Raw genomic sequence first — 21,051 nt, forward strand, 5'->3', positions numbered from 1 at the left:
CATATGTGAAATACATTTCCATGAGTAATAGGATCAGTTACTTATATTTTGAGTCAGATGTAGTTGTGGATGAATATATTGGCTAAAGAATTAATCAAAATACCTCCGTAACTGAACAGGAGATTACATGTGATAACGTTGATGTCTAAGCAGGGGACAGAGTTTATTTTCTGAAGCTCCCGACAAACATGGGTGACTGTCCCAGGTCAGGGTGTGGGCCCTGCTGTGCTGTCATGTCTGGGAGGTGTCCCAGGCACCACCAGCTGCAGCCCTGCCCTTTTCCTGGAGGGAGCTGCTGCCACAGCACCCTTGATGAGTGGAGCTGGAAAGCAGCTCCTGAACCACCCGAGTTTGCACCCAGCAATGCATCCATCAAGGTAGTTCAGGTGCTCCTGGTACCCTGCTCAGCTTCTCTCCTGAAGCACATGCACGGCTGGCTGCCCTCAGCCCTGGTCCAGCTGTGCTTCTTTGCCCCACTGTGACAGCTCTGCAGTGATGAATGCACCTCTGCTTCATTTGAAAGTCTGCATTCAGATTTAGACAGAAAATTCAATAAATACCTGAAACATGTTACCCAGTTGGAAAAAATGGGATAGCCCTTAGTTTAGGTTTGTTTTGGTTTTAGTTTTTTTTGGTTGGTTGGTTGGTTTTGGTTTGGTTTTTTTTTCTGTTTTTATTTTTGTTTGGTTTTTTTTTTTTTTTTTCCTGAGAGCAGAGCGTTTCAGGACATGATACATTTATTCCAGATGATTAAAGACTCCTAGTTGCAGTTCTGTGGAGGTCTGTCATACCACTTTTTGTCTCAAGATAAGCTTGAGTTTATAATCAGTCTGTCCTGAAATCACATGGCTTTCACATGTTCTTAAAATTTATATTAAAAAATCTTTTGAAAACACCAGTTATGCTCCATGGAACACTATGCATGAAAAAAAAAAAAAAGTATATATAAAATCATTCATCTCTTTGCAAAAAAAGTGTTGCCAATAAAGATAATTTACAAGCATGAAAGCTAAAGTGAGATGTGGTTTGTCAGCTAAGTGTTCAGATGGGTGATGGAAAGAGTAAGATATCTGCCAGCTGAAGCCAGGCAAGATCATGTATTACCTGCTATTTCTTAAAATAAATACCAATGTGATTTTAACAGAACTGTTAGAAATAAGAGTGGAATTTAACACCATTAATATTACCCTGTATTTCATAAACTGATAGGGTGTAGCCTAGAAGAAAGCAGGTATTGCAGTTGAGGTTTTCAGTACAACTTCAAGGTGTAAATACATAGAATATTGAAATCCTAAATACTTTAAATTTATCACTTTAAATGTCTTTGAAAATTATGGTCTAAGACCTTTTCTTTTGGATTATAATTTCATGTATGTGACTTTTTTTCTTCCCACAGAACTGTTAGTAGATAACAAAGGTGACTTGCGTAGTCATTTGTATGAAATGCAATGAGTGCACTGCAGATCTATCATCACCATGACGTTAATTAAGGCCTGAAGACTTTGGCCTGTCACTGAATTCCTCCCTCTCATGAATTTACAGAATAAAGCACCCTAGAAATCTGGCCTAAAATGCAGGAATACTTGGATTATTTTCTGTGCTTTTTCTTCTATCTAGTGTTTTATTCTTTTAATTTACAAACTCATTATCAGAATATAATGTACATTTGAAATTAATTATGACAACTTATATATAATGTGGTCTAAATGTGTGAACCTGGTTGCAGCATTTTTTCTTAACTGTGTTCAGAATACATGTACATACAGACATAGTGAGTGTGTAAGCAAATATATTTGCAAATGACGAGTTTTTATGAGATTTAACACTCTTGTGAGCAGGACTCAGGACTGGACTCAGTGGCTACAATCAAATCTATCCAAGTCTGCTGCTATTGAGCCTTAATAGTAATGATAAACAAGGAAAAAATAACTCAGGTGGCAGATTGGATTGGATTTTTGCTGCCTTAAATTTAATGTATGAAAGCAGGAGAATTGTTCATAGGGCAAACACTTGTGTGGCAGATGAAACACCAAAGCTCTGATATTCCTAGAGAACACAGTGGGCAGAGCTCGAGAGCAGAGGCTTTGAGGAGAGTGTCTTTACACTCAGCTACAGATCTGGAACAACCTTTTCCTGGGGTCACTAAGAAATTGTGCATCTCTACACTGAACTGCTCCTTCATTGGTCTGAATATAGGACCAAAATCTTGGCAGCAGTACTTGTAAAGCTCAAAATATCACAAAGTGATTAATGGATGTGGATATAACATGGGCATGTTAGTGTACATTAAAGGTAATTTTTCATTTTTATTGGGTTGATTTTCTCGTAAGTCCGTCAAAATATTTACAAATTAATTACCAGCACCTCTTTTCACATGATAAAATTCTGCTTTTCTTTTTGCTATACATTTAGATAGTGATTAGTTGTTAGCACTAGACTTTGTAAAGTCTTGTTTTAATTAAAAATATTTATTCTCTCCTGTGTAAATATATTTTTACATTTTTGCCAGTCTACTAGATTTAGTTTAATATGGCCAAGCGGGGCTATGTCAGTGATGGAAGGACTCTTGTTTTAGAGTTTATTCCAATTTAATTAAATCAGTAAAAGAGGATCCTACAAAATACAAATCTGACCAAGAAAAATTATATAGAAAAATAGTTGAGAACAGCTGCTTCTTAGAAGTAAATTTTTATGTGTAATTCAGAAGTGGAAATTTAATGTTATGAATGAATACACTATTCTCCATTCCACAATCCAAATGTAAAATAAGTGATTTATGCTGGGAAAAGAATGCAGATAAACTTGAATGAGAACCACAAGCCAGATCCATTTACAATTTTGGTGGTAAAAAGAAAGGGTTTATTTTCTTCCATGGTGCTTGAAGCATAAATCAAAATGACAATGCTCCTTAGGAAAATTAGGTTCTTGGAATTCAGTGGACCTGCTTCATGTGAGATGGAAACAAATTTCAGAGTTAAGGATGCTGTTTCAGCAGCATATAAGTCTAAGCATTTTTACTGGAGGCTGTGACTACTTTTCCCAGGCTGATGACTACTTTTGTTACAAATTCTAATCCATTTTATTTCACGATCTAGTTTAACTTCTGATTCTAGCATGTTTTATTCTCCTGCCTACAAGTTTTTCCACTCCTGTTCAGACAAAATCTTCAAAGCAAAGCCAGATATCCTAGGAGTTATCTCCCTATAATTTTGGTTTTATTTCCCACCAGATCAGTATCTTCTGGGTTCAATAGTGTGTTTCTCTTGCGTGTGTATTTTTTATGATTTCAAAGATTGATATTTTACTTATTTCCTTTTGTTCTGTTCTTGCAGTCTTCTCTTCTGATCATTATCCATCAAAGGGCACCAGTTCATCCTGATTTGAATTAATGAGAATTTGCACAGAGAATTTTTGCTCTCAATCTGTCTTAGCATACAAGTGGCTTAGCCTCAGTTTTTGCTTTCAGTTTTCTTTACCAGTCTAAATATTCTTAGATGCAACTTCATGTATGAATAAAATTGCTTCTTCATATACTTAACCAAAAATTTGCTATTTGTATTCAGCACTTTACCTGATTATTTTCTTGTTTGTGTTAGCAGAACAGGCCAAAGGATCTCATTCTATTAACAAAGCAATGTCAGAGTTATATGTCAAAGATAATAAATTACTTTATCTCATTATACATCATTCCAGGATCACTGTTCTTGTAATTTCCCTATTAGAGATCACCAAAAAACTGCACGGAATTTAAAAAAAATTACTGTGTCATTCAGCTAAGACTAAAGTTTTACTAAAATAGGGAAAAAAACACCTTGCTTTTCTGCTATAATGGAAGAGTCACATAAATACTTGCATTATGTGCAAAGTTTTCTAAAAGCGAAAATGCATCAAGCCTTTCTTGTTATTAAAAAATAACTCTAGGAATTTTAGAAACACTCCATCTCTTCTTCTCACAAAAAGAAGTTTTCTTAAGAATTAAGCAAATTTCATTGTGCAATCTCCATTTCAGCTGCCTGATTTCCCCTTTTCTCAGTGTAGGACTATTCATTTAGGGAAGCATTCAGTGTGTGGATGGATGCCAGATTCTGGCCATTTTGGTTGAAAGTTCAAATAAAAAACTCATTTCCATCCTTACCCCCCACCCCTCATTCCCTGCCATTTTGCCTTTGGATGGTGAGCTTTCAATGATACAGTCTTTTTCCTAGAAAATGCTCATTCTATTCCCCCAATATTATTTTGAAATGTAAATGCATTTACTCACTTATTTGAAGAGAAAGAAAGGAAAAAGCCTCTTTTCTACAGAGAATACTATTCCTTTCTGCCTTGTGATTTCTTTTTTAAGAAGAAAATAAAATAGTAATGTGTAATTAGGGAAACCAATCCCAAGTGTCAATTTTTGACTGAGGAAAAGGGAATTTCTCTCTCCCAGCTCCTTGCTCTGCCCCACTGGACAAGCTGGTGGTCTGACTTTGGTCAAACTGCTGGTCTCCTGTCCCAATCATGTCTGCATGAAATTTATTACTCAAAGGAAAAATAAAGTGGCCGTAGTTTCCAATCAAATTTTAAGACATCTTTATTTTTTTTTTAACTCTTTCCTCCCAGAGAAGTACAACTGTGTTTATTCTAAAGACCTCTTAAAACTGGAGATTTATGCAGTTCCTCTTGGAAACACCTCTCCCAGGCAAAACTATGACACTTCTGCTCTTGCTCTTGACCTGTGTAAAGATCTTAGATCTAAGATCATGATCTTAGGGTGGGGAGATTTGCACTTTGCTCCTGCTTCTTTCAGTTTTGCTGTAGTGCTGAGGGAAGGTTTTTCTGGTGGTCAATGCCTACCATGTGGCAGGTCTCACTTTGTCCCCCTCTGTACTTGATGTTCTTGGGGAGAAAAGTGAGGTAGAAGGACAATGTTTCCTTCCCTCCTCTCTGGTAGTACAAGAAGCATCAGCAGAAGAGATTATTTGTAAATGAGCAGAAGAACTCCTGCCCTGACAGCACTGCATTAGTCCTTAACTGAATCTTTACCTGGAGACTTCCAGGATTTTTTTTATAACTCTCAGGAAAGGAATGTTTAATTGGTTTTCTTTACATTTACGTGGAATGCTTGGATGTGTTTATTTTGATTGTCACTCTGTTTTGAATATATCTACGTGTACTTTGCCCAACTTCTTAACCTCATTCTGCAAATCTCTGCAGCATTTTTAATGTAACCTAAGATGTCTTCTAGTGCTTTAAAATACAAAAGTAGGTAGTTAAAATATATACATTTGAAAATGTACCCTCATGAAATCATGGTAAGTTGTCATAACTGCATTTTTACATTGCAACAGCAACAAAATCACACTGTAATGTGGCTGTAATGAATGTAGAAATATTTATTTTCTGTTCCTACTGAGAAATGAACAATTAAGTATCCTCTTTTAATGACTGTTCTCTCCCTCACTGATCTGTGTGCAATGACTATCAGTGAGATTAAGTTATTCCACATCTCAGGAACATGGAAGTTGATAAACCCTTTATCCAAGTTTTTCTTGAAGGAAACTGCACCTAATGAAAAAGGAATGTCAGCAGAATGCAGGCACAGTTTTACAAATGCCAAGGGTCATTCTGGCCCATGTCAGGGAATGATTTTGCTCTCTGGAGATATTTAGCCATGTTCTTTTCATTTCATTTTTCTCCCTCATGTCAGTTTTCTTGCCTGCATTCTGTGCACAGTTCCTAAATTTATTGTCCCCAGCTCTCAAAGCTTTGCTGGTCTGCAATGTGCTGACGTGGGGCAATGCAGGGTGAGGCTAGTGCCATCTCCAGAGGGCTGGCCATCCCCAGTGACTCTGTCTTCACTACAGTCTTTGATCCCTGTGGAGCTGCTTTAAGTTACTAATGGCTAGTCTTGAAAAATGGTGCAGCTTTGTTTCCATGCTTACATGCCTGAAATTGCATCTACTGAAACTCACAGTGTTGTCTTGAGATATATTCCCAATTTGTTTCTGAGTGTGCTAAGCTTTTATGTCAGAATGTGAAGCATCAGAGAAAGATAGTACAGCTACTAAAAAATTGCCTCAGCAACTGATTTGTAATTGTGGCTCTCGTTTCTGAAGAGTTTTTAAAGAGAAATTGCAGAGCTACAATCACAGCTTGCTGAAGAACAGTAGATATAATCATTATTTTCTTCAAGCTGTTGACCTGAGTTGGGAACTTGATAGGTTGTGCCTCAGTTTGCACTTATCCAGAACAGCCATCACCCAGGGGGTGGTACTTGAAAATTATAAATATATATTTGTATATATATAAAATATAAATATGCAATTATAAAATTTTATATTTTATATAAAATTATATTTATATAGTTATAAATATATATATATTTATTTTTATATTATAAACATATAGGTATGCAATACAATTACAAAATTCTATATTTTCCTGTGTGTTCTCTTCCCCCTTTTTTTGCCTTTTTTCTTTTTTTCTCTGGTCATGTGTGGTATAGACTGTCATGGTCCTTTAACAAAGAAAATTGTTATAGCCATGACCTGATGATCTGAAACTTTTTTTAGTTGTCTGTCCTTTCTTATTCTTTTTCATTCTCTGAATTCATCACAGCAGTACTTTCTATTTACAGATATCATCTCTAGCACGTTGCTGTTAGTTTTCTTCATTTCTTATATTACTCCAGTAGGTCTGGAGACATTGCCAGTTTCCTTTTCCTTTCTTTCCTGAGATAAGAATCTAAACACATTTCCTGACTATCTCTCATCATTACAGATTCCTGGTTTTATCTAGGCAACTAGCTTTTAGATATCTGAGCCATTGTGTATAACTGAAAGTGGAGATCTCAAGCTGTGTTCTCTTGGCTAGTGAAACACTTCACCAGCAGCTGGTTTATACATAGGTCTCAAAGTGGCTGGCTGTCATTGGTGAAGAGACCTTCCATCTGAAATTACAGAGTCAAATCCTCAGTGAGCAGAAATCATGTAATGGCAAGATATCAGTTTGCTCTAGTTGAGGATACAGCCATACAAAATGTGTAAGCCATTCACAGAGTTTTAAAAAATAATCTGTTACAGTCAAGATAGATTAATGCAAATTCATAGAAATCACATAATATGAAATGCTAAATTAATTAAATTTAATTAAAACAAATAATATTCTTCTGATCCACACTCTTATATTTATTAAAACAAAATCAGTTTCTTTATTATTTGAACATAAATTCATGCAAGAAATAATATTCGAGCAAAAACAGGAAAAAGAGGGTGAACATCCTAGGTCTAATTCAGTAATTCTTTACATGTTATGCAATTGTAGACACCCATATGTATATATGGAAATAAAATCTTTTCACATTAAGATGAGAAGCATTTTGCATCAATCTTGCCTCCATAAATGACAGTGAAATGAGGAGAACAATGGCAGTGCCTTCAGGAATTCTGATGGCTTGTCAGGATGGCTCCTGGAAAGCAAGTCAGCACGGTAGGTCTCATGCCAGATTTGACTTTGTTGCTAACTAGCTTAAAAAGGGTAAAATAGATTACGAGGATAATATAATCTTCTTTATTTACTGAAGGGAAGATAAATAACTGTATGCTTTCAAAACCATGTTTCAAGCTCAAGGTGGAAGTCCAGCAATGGGCTGCAAAGTCCCTTTCCCATTGCCCAGGGTACAGCAGGTAGGAATGTCTTCCCAAGGAGCCAGGTTTACAAGTGGATAGGATGCACAGCCCGAGCCTGGGAGGACAGGGTTGCTTCCCCTAGTTGAGAGAAGAAGAACAGGAGAAGCTCAGTGACGTCCAGGGACACATCCCTGCTTCCTGCATAGCCTTGTGACTGAGGAGCACACAAGTCTCAGGGTAAGAGGGCTCTTGAATAAGATCCAGCACCCAGCTGGTGCCGTGGTGTCTGTGCTGAGGGGTCTTCAGGGCTGGGAGAAGCAGGTGGTGGGAGTGGTATTCTTGTTTCATAGGCATGTGGATAGCTGAGCTTGTGGCACTGGGGAGGATCACATAGAATTTTGCAGTGGGGTGCAAAAGCAGCAGACCTCATGTCTTATTTTACTTTGATTAGTTTGGTGTCAGGAGCAGGGAAAGAGCTGCTGATCTTGGTCCATGTTGCTACCACCAACCTATAGAAATACAGGAGGAACAGCTTTTATGGCAAATGGAAGGACACTGGGCTCTGTGACCTCTGCTCTGAAATGCAGCCAATTCCAGTGTAAAGCCCATGGGGTGGGAAGAGGTCTAGAGCCTCAGGGCAGGATTGATTCAGAGGTACAGAACAGAGAAGTTTGTTTGTATTAAGAACTGATAAATACTTGGGGAATGTTGTATACTAGAAACACAGGCTTTTCTTTAACCCAAGCTAGTGACACTGTAAGTTAAAATAATCATAGAGGATTGTCTACTTTAGAAGCAAGAGAAAGCTGACAGACATTGAGGGACATTTGGTTCAGTCCAATGCAATCCTCAGAGAAGGTGTGGCTCATGTCCAAAGCACCTCCAGAAAGTTGGGGAGGGATGTAAATAGAGAACTGTGATGAAAGGAGAATGGTAATCAGTCTGCTTAGAGTGCTAGTTTAGTAGCATTTGCAACACTGAGCAAGACCAAAAATTTCAGATACTTCTACAGCAATAGTAGAAGTCTAAAAATGATAGAAAAAATAGAATGGTTGGCACCAGCAGCAAATCTGACAGAAAACACATCACAGAGACTGTTGAAGGGAGGTAAACAAGATTATTATGGTGCTAGGATATAAATGTCATAAAAAGTAAAGAGGGGATAAGAGGGTGTGAGAGAGGAGGTATAATGCTAAGTTCAAATATAATATTGTGGGAAATGAGGAATTTGTTGGTGAAATCCAGCACTTCGATAGTAAAGTTATAGTATTTTCTTCAGCAAAATTGAAGAAGCTGCAGTTAAGATAGATAATAGTAAATTTTAACTGTCTAGATATAGTTCAGTGCCTTGAAGAATTTTTTTTTAATGCAATATAATGTTCCTTCCTATGTTAGCCTGTTTCAGAACCAGAGGAAAAAACAGGAACCCAGACATTACAGTGAGGGCACAGGAGCTCACTGAGCAGTTACTAGTGGATGATCCACTCTGTGATCACAATATAGTCAAAATTAATTTTGTATCATGAGAGAAAAAGACAGATCCTGCAGAGAGATATCCAGTTTAAAGAAAGAGCACTAAATGAAAAAAAAGAGACATTAAAATAAAATAAAACAAAATGAAAAATTCAACCGGCCAAAAAAAATGTCCTGTAAGGAATAGTTCTACAAAGAAGAGCCTGGAGTATGTATTGCAAGCCCAGTTAAACTGTGTACTGCAGCTTCAGGAGAAAATGAAGTCATCAAATGCAATCTCTTCAAGGCTCAGGGGAAAAGCTATCATAGCGAATGACGGGAAATGGAAAAAGTTATTATCTTAGGGAAAAATCTGGCAGTTAAAAAATGGGAGGTGTGCACAAAGGAGAAGGAAAAAAAGAAGCCTATAATGCATGATAAATAATAATAAAAAAATAATAAGAGAATTTGAAGAGCATCTTTTAAAAATTGTAGTCTATTTAAAAAATTGTACCAGAGGAGTGCTGTTTAAGAAATCTGATCTTTAAAGGGAGGTGTGGATGGGCAGAACCTGGGACATACAGTCTCGTGAATCTGCTCTCCCCCCAGAGTCTGTGATGAGTAAAAGGTCCCTGAGCACACTAAGGATGTGATTTACTGGGAGGGTTCGAGTAAGGGTTATTCCTGCTTCACTGGTGGAGTTTTCATCGTTCTGGTTTACCAGGTGTGCCAGTGAATGTGTGGAGAAAGGGGCTAAAGCAGTCTGAACACATTTACTTTCTAAAATCTTTTGACAGGTTTTTAAACCAAAGACTTCCGAGGAAATAAAGCTGCTTTGAAGTTGAATAAAAAGTCCTTTTGTGGATTGAAAGATGGTTCGATAAGAAGCAACTGGAAGGGTTCAATAGTCACTTTTGAAGAGGTCGAGTTGGTACAGGGTTCATAAATGAGTCTCTATTCAGACCAGTTTGGTTCAAGATCTTCATCAGTAATCTGGAAAAGGGAGTCAGTTGTGAAATTTCCAATTTCACAGATGATAATAAGTTATTTCAGAAGGATCTTCAAAAGAACCACAGCAAGTAAATAGGAAAAAACAGATAAGCTTGAGAGTAGATAACTTTAAGGTAGAAAAAAATAATCCAAATCACGTGTACATGATGCTGCACTCAGAAATGAGAGGTACAACTCAGAGGAGTGATTTAATTCACTATACTCAGCTGAGTGGAATTACCTGTATGACAAGAAGTGGCATTATCAGGAACAGTACTGAGAAAAACCAAAAAAGTATTATAGCAAAAAAAAAAAAGTATTTTTCAATTTGAAACATTGATATGCCCACACCTTGAATACTGTGTGTATGTGTGGTTTCTGCATCTCAGAAAAGTCTGTGGAGTTCCAGAAAGTACAGAGATGAGCAACTAAAATGAGTAAGGAGGTAAAAGGAGGTAAAGCCACTGCATTACAAGGAGACACTAAGGAGTCTGCGAATCTTCACTTTCAAGAGAAGACAATGGAGTATGAAAAAGGTTTTCAATATCTACAAGGTGATGAATAAGTATATGTGAACTGTTATTCACCAATCCCACTCTACCAGCTGATTGAGCAGTAGTGAAGTCACCCGAGGGTAGGGTTCAAACCAGACAATGAAAAGTATTTTTTTACACAGTGAATACAGGACCTCTTGAAACTTTTGCAACAAGAGGTTAGGAAGACAAATAATATCAGCAGAATCATAGGGAAAGTTGTGGAAATCCAGTGTGGGAGAAACAGATAAAAAACAGAATAGTCGGGGGGGGGAAGGAAGGAAGGAAGGAAGGAAGGAAGGAAGGAAGGAAGGAAGGAAGGAAGGAAGGAAGGAAGGAAGGAAGGAAGGAAGGAAGGAAGGAAGGAAGGAAGGAAGGAAGGAAGGAAGGAAGGAAGGAAGGAAGGAAGGAAGGAAGGAAGGAAGGAAGGAAGGAAGGAAGGAAGGAAGGAAGGAAGGAAGGAAGGAAGGAAGGAAGGAAGGAAGGAAGGAAGGAAGGAAGGAAGGAAGGATCTTCCTACTATTTTGGAATCATTAGTCAAGTTTTGCTGTTATTTGATCGTGCTGTAAATATTGTGCTATTTAACATGTATTTTCAATAGGCTCAGTATAATGGTATCAAGAGTGCCTTTACTTATTAACTGTCCTCACTTCCTGCTAACAGGTTTTCATCCAACCTCTTCACATTATGAGAGCCTGTGTCTTTGTGTTTGACCAGTGTAGGTAGGTTTTTGGCATTTCCTCATTCAGTTGCCAGATTAAAAATAGAAAAATCAAAAAATGCAAGTAAACTCTCCACTAGCAAGTCCAAGTATATTTTGAGATAGGCTAAAAAATTATTTCAAAACTAATGAGCCAGTTTTAAAACTTGTGAAATTTTTAGTGGAAGCAAATATGATTGTTCTTATGTCTTGATATTGGGGGTGTTGAATCCAGTCAAGTTAGGTCTTTAAACTTTTCCACAATCTTTGAAGCATTAGACACCTTCATTTTTAAGGAAAATGAGGCTTCCTATTTCTCCAGGAAGTGGGGCTATGAACATGAACCCTAGGGATGTGGTAGCAAAGGTAGCTTCTACATGCACCCCAAAAGAGTAAGAAGTGTCCCAGTAGGACCTGCTTCCAGCCAGCCAGTGAGGAGCTTTGAGTTTTTAAATAAGATTAGCTCTGCTAATAACCTATCCATAGACCTGCAGGACAGAAACCTTCCATAGAAGGAACAGGGGCTGCACAGCCTGAACCTCTAGTCAGCCTTTGTCAGGGGATAACATGCTAATACTCCATGCCTTAATGCAAACCTGCACAGAGTCCTCACAGCCCGTGCATAATTGCATATTTTTTGTTTCCTTATATGCATACATATGCTCAGTTCTCATGTTTTATACTGCTTCTGTGCACAGTTTTCTTACATTTTATTAGTGATTTTGAATCATCTGTAGGCAAAAAAGAGCAGGAAATAAGTTTTGAAATAGGGCAGACTGTTATGACCTTCAGCAGCACAGGTACAATTACTACCTTTCACAAATATATTAGCAAATGAAATGTTGCAATTTTCTTTTCACCTCACTGATTTCACAGGGATGCCAATGAAGTAACTCATGACTTAATGGAAAACAATCATGACTTTCACTTACTCTTCTCCTTGCACGAAACCCCAGAATAGGTTTTAAACAAAGAAAGCCTTATTTCTTAAAGCAACTGCATTCCACTCCTCCAGACATATTTATACATGCATAAAATATCCATAGGGAATTATTTACTACCTTTCTTGCCTTTAATCTCGCAATCTGCAGATTAAAGGCAAGAATGTTGTCCGGAAGTGTACTTATTATTCCATGGTGACTAAGTGCCATTTCTGTGAAACCTGAAGTTCCCCGAACAAATTAAAGATTAACACCAAAATGAATAGTGTTTGCTCCTAACAGTGGGTTCAGGAAGACAAATCAGTGTCTAGTGTTTATAAAAAATGCTTTCAGGAATCATTGGAAAAAATTAAACTGCTTAGTATCTTCATAAGTTTTCATTCAAATTATAAAAATATACAAGGTGTCTTTTTCTTTATTTTCTGATGCTTGGATATTAAAGGGTTGTCACCACTGTGAAACACCTGAAGTGGGAGGAGAATTACAGTTCTTTTTGTCTTCACACCCTGTAAGGGAGAAGATTTTTGATATAAACATCCATTAAATACTGATTGCAAACATTGATAGATGCAATCTACAGACTGGACTAACAGATGCTGAGTCTTAAGAGTCCTGTTAAAGTCAGTGATTGTTACACATGCTCAAGAATTCAAACTCATGCTTTGGATATATATTTTTTTCTTTCAGTGCTGATTGTTGTGAATAGCTGATAAAATATTATTTTGCATAACATCATCTCAGTGTTACACTTTCCTTAATCACATTTTGAAAATGAATTCTATTTTTCAGAAATACTGTCTTGAGAGAGTATATAAATTAGGGGGGAAAAGGTGGGATATAAGCATATTTAAGCATGACTCAGATAACTTGTAATTAAAATGAGAGACATTTATAGATAAAAAAATAATTATATTTTTCAATTACTGTCACACAAGATGGCTTCCATTCTGGGCTACATTCCTGGAAATCTCTTTACTGAAATACCACAAAAGTGAATGCACAACTAAATATGTCTATATAAAGAAATCATATTTGTCTTTAGGGAAACCCAAGACGTGTGTGGAAAATGGATATTATTACCCAGCCCAGTGTTTTACAGGGGAGGAAACAAAACAGATGGTACTTGGGGATGGAATAACTCATTCAAGATAAGAGTTCTGGCACAATGCAAGCACCAGTGACAGGGTGAAGAAGTAGGATAGTGTTCAAAGTCAGGTTGGGTAGAGCTTTGAACAGCTTGATCTAGTGGAAGATGTCCCTGCTTACAGTTAGGGGTTTGGAATTTTAGGTATTTATAGGTCCCATTCAACCCAAGCCATTCTGTACTATTCTATTATATTCCAAGCCACATGCCACGACATTTAAAAATGGGGCACAAGAGAAACAGAAGTCACAGCAGTCACAGCAGCCAGCATGAGAAAAAATGACTGGAAAAATAGTGTAAAATGTCACAGAGAATTAGATATTAAAATATTCCTGTTAGAAAGTTTTCATCACAAACCAGTAACATCATGTTACACTGGCATCAGTCATACTATGATCAAATACTGTGGGCAGTATAACCTGTTACTGATTTTATGAGAAAAGAAATCAAATAGATCTGAAAATAGTGACAGATTCTGAAATTAACTTTCAATTAACTTTCTAACTGAGGATAGTAAGTTTATCCTAAATATTATAATACCTGCACTGGTCACATTCTTATTTTGATAATTCAGTGAGGACTAAAGTTTACATGAAGATTTGTAAGAACAATCACATACTTTCAAAGTACCAACTAGGCAAATATTTTATGTTTATCTTTTTTCTCTTGTTGAGATAAAATGACATGTAGTAATCACAGAATCGATTAGGTTGGAAAAGACCTCTGAGATTATGAAGCCCAAGCTGTGACTGAGCACCACCAGACCTTATCAACCAGACCATGGCACTGAGTGCCAGGTCCAGTCTTTCCTTAAAAACCTCCAGGAATGGTGACTCCACCGCTGCCCTGGGCAGCCCATTCCAGTATCTATTCACCTACACCTCTCCTGGTACAGCTTAACTCTGTGTCCTCTTGTCCTGCTGCTGGTTGCCTGGGAGAACAGGTCAACTCCCACCTGGCTACAAGCTTCTTATAGGAAGTTGTAGAGAGCAAGAAGATCACTCGAGTTTCCTCTTCTCACCTTCTGCATCATCTCCAATTATCACATGTATAGAAAAACAAAATTCCACTTCTAACAATGTTTCCTGAAAAAGATTATGACTCAGTCAAAAGAAATAACCAGAGCCAGTAGCCAGGAATTTGTAATGACATTCACAGAAGGATCATACTGGTCTTTGTGCTCCCTCTAGAAGTTTTTCTGCATATGTAATTGATTGTCCTCTTAGACCAGTGTATGCAGGAGTTATGCCCATGGAGTTACACGTCTGTAAGTGAGCAGAGGCAGAACAAGTCCAGCTGACTTCATGAATAGCTAGATTTACATTTACATGAAACAAAAATCTCCAGTCCATAGGGAAACTGCAGCATCTCTGTCATAGCTGATTAACCTAATCAAAAGATCATAGTACTTTTGATTGAAAACTCTTCTGAAATATCTAACAATTAGGGTCCCAGTACAGGGAACTATAAGTTGAAAACTTGAAAATGTGGCCCCTGTTTCAATACCCTGATGAGAGTGAGAGTTTTGGAAAAATCTGACCTGCGCTGCCATTCTGAATACTAAAAATACATCTTCATACATGCAACTCACATCACTTCTGTATTTAACTGTACCCAATGTAGCAATGCCACCATATGGTGTAGCTCTCTTAGCTATATCAGTATTTAATTGACAACACCAATGGGAGCCCTTGGAAATAACAGTGATTATGAATCAGTATGTGGATAACAATGCCAGGTACAGACATCCTCAGAGGGAAAGTGAGAAATGCCTGAGGGAATTCATTAGCTTCTAACATCCTTTCCCATTTCAAGCCCCTAATTTCTGTCAGTTGGACTCACCAGCAGGTTCATGTCTCCTATCTTTTGAAAACTGCAGGATGAAATTTCCCCACGCACAGCTTAGAATAAAACAGGCCATGTGCAGTTGAGGAGGCAAGAAATGTGTAAGACTAAATGTAGTTTGCACTCAGTTTTTTTTCTGCCCAGGCATCGTATCTCTTAGTGGAGAATAATACTATGCAGGGAGTATGAAAACTGTCATCTGTTGTGCTGGAATCCTCATGCAAGTACATTGAAAGTTTCTACCAAATTCTGGTTTGGGTTTTTTTTAGTGGAACATTAATGAAACATATAGAATTTTTTATCAACTTACAAGAAAAGAAAAACCCAAACCTCATACAGAATATTTTCCTTCTTATATGTCTTATAATTTCTGAAAAAGGTTTGAGACCTGGAGTTAAACTCGTTCCCCTCTGTTAAAAATCTGCTCTGACACTACTTGCTGTTCAGAAAAGGTTGTAGAAATCAGAATATAGTGAGTCGAAAGGGACCCATCAAAACAATGGAGTTCAGCTCCTGGCCCTTCCAACAGGACCATCCCCAAGAGTCACACCATGTGCCTGAGAGTGTTGACTAAAAGCTTCTTGAACTCTGTTCGGTGAGAAACCTTTTCCTGATACCCAACCTAAACCTCCCCTGACTCACCTTCATGCCATTTCTTCGAGTACAGTCACTGATCACAAGAGTGAGGAAATCAGTATCTGCCCTGGTTCCCCTCACAAGGAAGTTGTAGACCACGATGTGGTGTCCCCTCAATCTCCTCCAGGCTGAGCAGACTGAGTGACCTCAGCCACACCTCATACAGCCTCCCCCCAGACCCTTCACCATCTCCATGGCCCTCATATGAACAATCTCCAACAGCTTTTTTATACTGTGACACCCCAAACTGCACACAGGATTCGAGGTGAGGCCACACCATTGCAAAGCAGAGCAGGAAAATCCCCTCCCTTGCCTGGCTGGTGATTCTCTGCCTTATGCACCCCAGGACAAGGTTCAGTCCCCCTGATTTCCAGGGCATTGCTGGCTCATGTTCAACTTTCCAGGTCCCTTTCCACAGTGCTGCTCTCCAGACTGTTTCCATTAATTGGGAAAAAAGTCTTTTATTGGGAAAAAAACTCTTACTGGGAAAAAACCTCTTTTTATTGTCCCCCATGGTTCTTTCCAGCTTCAACTCCTGTTGAACTTTGGCCACCTGAATTTTCTCCCCACAGTGATAAGCAACTCTTCTCTATTCTTCCCATGTCACCTGACCATGCTTCCACTGGGCATTCACCTTTCTTTTATTTCCTTATTTCCAAGAGAAAATCCCTATTAAGCCAAGCCAGCCTTCTGCCTTGCCTTCTTGACTTGCAACATTTGGGACTTGTCTGCTCCTGTGCCCTCAAGAGGGGATGATTAAAAGTGACCAGCAGTGATGGACCCAAGTACCTGTAAAAACATTTTTCCCCATGGTCTTTATTTACTAATTCTCTGAGCAGCCTGAAGTCAGCTCTCCTCATGTCCAGAGGAGAGGTTCTGCTGGCACTTTTCCTCCTATCAACAGATTTTAAACTCAATCACTTTGTGGTCATTGTGGCCAAGATGGCCACCAATCTCCACTCATTAGGTCCTCTCTGTTGACAAGCAGTAAATCAAGGAGGGCTTCTTTCTGACTTGTCTCCCTTAGAACCTGGTCCATAAAGTTGTCATCCAGGTCTTTTGAGAATCTTCTGGCCTGGGTTGCAGCACCTCTGTGATGTTTCCAGTTATTTCTGTGAAGTTGCCTAGAATGACAAGGGGACTCGATTTGGAAGCATCTCTTAGCTCCTCAAAGAATAATTCATTGGTGTCATTGTCCTAGCTGGGAGGTCTGTAGTAGACTTCCACAAGGACATCCCATCATTCTTATCCAGGGCTCTCAACTATGCCATTGCCAGCTGTGGGCTCCATTGGTTTTAACTTTTCTGTTACACACAGTGCCATCCCCAGCCTCTTCTTCCATGCCTGTTCCTCCTGAAGAGCCTGTAACCACCCAACAGGGCACTCTAGTCCAAGACTCCTCCCACCAGGTCTCACTTATGTCAATGTAGACTTTTGCCCACCTCATCTCTTGTCTGTCCTTCATTTAGTTCCATACATGTTGTAGAAGGTGCCAGTGCTATCTGTTAAATTTTCAGTTTTTGTGGTATGTGAAGTGACCTGCTTCCAGCCTTCCTCTTCAACAGACCCTTGACTAATTACCTTGCAGGAATCTGAGTCCACTTGCTTCTCCACTATAATGAAGGTTTGTGTCTTGAGCCTGTAGCTGCTCTAAAAATAACCAGTCAATCTCTTGCTCATTCACTCAAATATAATGTAGTTTAATCACTTCCTCCTGTAGCTCCCTCCCTCCCCTGGTGACACAGCTTCTCCACCACAGCACCCCTGCAACAGAACTCTTTGTCAGCCCCAGTCTCAAGGAGAGGCTTCAGTCACTCCTGGGAGCTGTGACCTGGGCAGCTCCATCTGCTGTCAGCAGCTCTGGCTGGCTGGAAGCCTCTGGCACAGCTGGTTCTGTGACTCCAGCAGCTGCAGGGGAATGAGCTCTAGACCACAGCTGAAGATTTCACTGGTACACTAATAAGGCTGAAGGGGTCTTTTTGTGCCCTTTTTCACCAGATACTGAATCTGTTTATCTGCCTGTGCACCCATCCCCGGGTGGTTGTAGAGGAGCCCTTCCTGCTCGCCCCACCTTCCTGAACTGCCGTGCAATCTACCCCACCACACCTTCACTGCCATGCCACACCCCTGCTTGTCACACTCTGGATCATTCATTCTCCCTGGATCCATTTAAATTTCCCATCTGCTCCTGCAAATGCCCCCTTCATGCCTGATTGGCTGCTCAGGTCTTCCCAATCCAGGTGGGTCTCAAAGCTGCTGCTCAGGTGTCCCTGAGCTCAGGAATGCCCCTGTGCAGCTCACTCTAACCCTCATCCTTGGACTTGCCTCAGACACCACTGCTTCCCCCACTGCTGCTCTTGATGCTTCTCCAACTGACCCAATAGATGAGTCCAATACTAGACAGTAAAATTCTTTAAAGTTTTGGCATTAAACAGAAGATTGAAACTGCATTAACTCCATTGGACAGCTCCACTTCGAGTAGCCACTCTACCTTGTTTCCCTCTACATTTTCAAGTAGATAATCCATTTTCCACAGTTCCTGTAAAGTGCCATACACTTTCAGAATATGTTTGAAGGGTACATACATGCAGTATGCTTGTGCATCCTTTGCACTGAAAGCTGATCTATTACTGTACTGTGGCAGCTATCATGGACTTCTTCTAGAACACATTAATGTCAACAGAAGATTCACAATAAACACTGAAATCCAGATCAAATCCTGTTTCCTTACTATTACTGTATGTGTGGACACAGATAATCCATTCTCACAAATGTCTCCTGAACTCTTCTGATAGAGCCACATCACCTGTTTCTGCTGAGGGATAGTTCAAATAGCATCTTAGTAGCACTGGTGCAATGGATCTGCAGATTATTTCTCACAGAGAAAAATACACTGTTTATATCCCTGGGGACTTAATTTTCATTCTAAAAACGGGCAAGAAGACCAAAGAGGGTTAAGTATACATGAATAAAACATTTAATAGAAAAAGAAATTGAAAATCTCCGGTTTCACATTTGCATACTCTCCTTGATTTACCTGTTACCTTTATTTTAAACAGAGAGATCCAATGATAAATGTAATATTTTTAATTACATACCACTCTAATCACATATCATGTGAAAAAACTTTTTTTTCTTTCTTTTTTTTTTGAAAAAAACAAAAAGACCCTATCAGCTTAAAAAATCATGGACTGATTTCAGCTCTATTTCTAGAAAGTCATGCAAAAGGAAGTCTTAAAATGATTGCTGTCTTGCTAATTCAGTATCATTAAGAGTGAATATTTTTCAAAAATCCCCTTTATATATATACTAAAGCCTTAAAAATTTGTGTGGTTTTTGATCCATGGCATTCACCAGCCATAGGAAGAAAAACATCAGAGATAGAAAAAAAGATGTTCTCATGGGCATTTAGCATTCATCCATTTCATATACATAATCTAGAATTTTTGCTCTGTGATTGGCCTTCCATAACAGTCAAATCAAGTATCACCTTACCTCTGTGACATTTATGACATTTTTTCTAACGCTAATTAATACAGACCAAAAGAAAACTGATCGGTACAATCTGACCCCTCTTAGTCTTTCTGAACTTTTAAAGTCTTTCTGTAACTTTCTAAAGTTACTGGTTGTTGTTAAATGGCTGTTGACTTCAGCAACTTTTAGACTGAATCTTATTAGAATATTTATTCCTGAACAAGCAAAAAAGGGAAAGCATAAAGAAACGATATTATTTTGTGCTACATTTTAATAATTCTACTCTCTGAAAAAAAATTCACCTCTTTCTGGACTAACCACTAGTGTAAAGGAATAGAAACAAGACCAGAAGCACACTAAGTGTGCTCCAAGACAATTATTTACCATTAAAAAATAAGGTGCACAAAATGCAAACAGTATAAAAACAGAAGTTTTACACTTTAATATTAAATGGTGTAATAAGGATTGCTCAGTCACATTTGTGTCATAGCAGGTGTCTTAATATCTCTTGTTATGCCTGGATCTGTGCAGTGCTGTGACGTTTGGCATTGCAGATTAGGATTCAGGTTTATCACAGTATTTTGGTATTGTCAAAATCCCTCAAGAACAGAATGCATAATTTGCATTGGCTGTAGAAGAAGAGATGGTTCCTATTCTAGTACAGAGGGGGAAATCATTTATAGCTGATCCATTGCACAGCCTACAGGTGCAAAGCAAACTGCCCACAACTCCCAGACAGATTTGAAAGAGGACAATGTGTTTAAAGCCAAGGTAGGTCTTTAGGAGATTCTGTAGTCTTTTGAAGGTGAATTTTGCAAGAAATTAGAGAAAAACATTAAAGATGGAGGCTGAATCATTCAAGGTGATCTAGAAGAATTAGACGTCCAGGTCTCAAACTTTCCTAGTGCTCTCAGGGATTTGAAGATGTAAAGAGGACTTTTTTTTTCCCAGATAGTCCTTACCCCATATTGCAAGCTGGAGCCCTGGGAAGTCATAGTTCCTCCATCCTATGGCTGCTTACAGGGCTTTCTTCTTTCTATTTTCTTCTTTAATCTTTGCTATACTGAACTGGTGTTGATTGAAAACTCTAGAATCAGATCTATTCAGGTTAAATTCTCAGAAAGATTCTTAATTTTATACCTTGCAGATGCTTGACATAATTATTAGAAGGTAAGCTTGAGCTGTGAATGTATTTCTGCCAATTGTTCAATAATTTTTAAATATTTAGATTTTAATATAAAATCAAACCTGTAGACATTCAACATGTCAAAGATAAGTGTCTATGCACAAACACTTTTAAAATGTTTTGGAGTTACCTTTGTTCATGCAGCTTGAACTATAAAAAACATGACAAAGGCATCAAGCTGATGTAAACTCATTATCTATGAATAATGTAAAACAAATGTGCCAGATTTGTAATTCTGGGTGGCAAAGCTGGTGCACAGATGTAGTACTAATGATAATGGAATTATTTTCCAAGGTTCAAGCTAACTTAAAAAGTCCAAAAAAGAAGGATTACCTGTTGATAAATGTGTATTGAAAGAGTTGCAAGGAAAATTTCAATATTTGCATCTAAGATGCTAAATTCTGGGCCAAGTGTGGTTTTAAGCAGAGCTCCAATTCAGTCTTTTTCAGAAGCAAGGATAAACACAGGATTGTTTGATGTATTCAAGCATGGAAAAATGCAAGAAGGCTGAAGCTGCTTTGATAAAATGCCCTATACCAA

This window comes from Sturnus vulgaris, chromosome 4 (genome assembly GCF_052056855.1).
Source record: "Sturnus vulgaris isolate bStuVul1 chromosome 4, bStuVul1.hap1, whole genome shotgun sequence".
NCBI classification, from domain to species: domain Eukaryota; kingdom Metazoa; phylum Chordata; class Aves; order Passeriformes; family Sturnidae; genus Sturnus; species Sturnus vulgaris.